This window comes from Nematolebias whitei, chromosome 16 (assembly GCF_014905685.2).
Source record: "Nematolebias whitei isolate Nwh7 chromosome 16, NemWhi1, whole genome shotgun sequence".
NCBI classification, from domain to species: domain Eukaryota; kingdom Metazoa; phylum Chordata; class Actinopteri; order Cyprinodontiformes; family Rivulidae; genus Nematolebias; species Nematolebias whitei.
The window spans coordinates 37,667,189-37,668,347 of NC_056513.1; the positions used below are offsets into that span (position 1 = coordinate 37,667,189).

The following is a 1,159-nucleotide window of genomic DNA, read 5'->3' on the forward strand; positions in this document are numbered from 1 at the left end:
TCAGTTTCCTGCTGGGATCTGATCTGCTGCTTCACTTCAGAGCTTCTCTTCTGGACGAGCTGGATGAGCTGAGTGAAGATCTTCTCACTGTCCTCCGCTGTTTTATCAGCAGAGACGTTGATGGCCTCCAGCTGCTGCTGAAGCAGCTTCACATTTTTCTCTCTGCCCTGGATTCTCTGCTGGATGTTCTCTCTCCTCACCTGGAGCTCCTTCTGCTTCTCTCTCCTTTCAGCCGCAGCTGAGACGATGTCGTGGCCTTTATGTTCATCCACCGTGCAGACATGACAAATGCTCTGCTGATCAGTGCGACAGAACATCTTCATCACCTCGTCGTGCCGAGAGCAGATGTTCTCGTGGAGCTTCTTGGAGGGCTCCACCAGCTGATGTTTCTTTAACTGAGCTACATCATAATGTGGCTGGACGTGTTCCTCACAGTAAGAGACCAAACACACCAAACAGGACTTGATGGCTTTTAGTTTTCTTCCAGTGCAGACATCACAGGCCACATCTTCAGGTCCAGCACAGCTGTGATCAGCAGGAGCAGCTTGAAGTCCACTCGTCTTCAGCTGCTCCACTAAAGCTGCTAACAGGATGTTTTTCTCCAGAACAGGCCTCGGTGTGAAGGTCTTCCTGCACTGAGGGCAGCTGTGGATCTTCTTCTGATCCTCTCCATCCCAGAAGTCTTCAATACACTTCATGCAGTAGCTGTGTCCACAGGAAGTAGTCACCGGATTCTTCAGCAGATCCAGACAGATGGAACAAGAGAAACTCTCTCTGTCCAGCTGAACTCCTTTCTGCGCCATTTCACCTCTCAGCGTCTGTGGAAGTTTCACTTCCTGATCACTGAAACCAGTCTGAGCTCAGATTGACACGTCATGTGTTTGTGCAGAGAATGAGGCATGTCAGCACCTCCCCTGATCATTGAACTGTAGATATGACGGGGAGGAACAAGAAACTCTGTGAACAGAGTGACGCTGCTGTTTGAGTGCAGGAGGAGGAGGAGGAGGAGGAGGAGGAGGAGGAGGAAGAGTCACAGCAGAAACTTCAAGGTTCAGTTTCAGCTAAGACTTTGATCACTCACAGATGTTGTTCATTGTGACATTTTCAGCTTTAATTAGTTGCCAGTATGACTGACTCCATTTCAAGTTAAGAAGCCATC

The 1,159-nt window shown here is 49.3% G+C and overlaps 1 pseudogene; it reads right to left on the bottom strand.

Moving 5' to 3' along the window:
• Window positions 1-14: 14 nt before the first annotated feature.
• Window positions 15-836, bottom strand: LOC119423190 (annotated as a pseudogene).
• Between the last annotated feature and the right edge of the window lie 323 nt (window positions 837-1,159).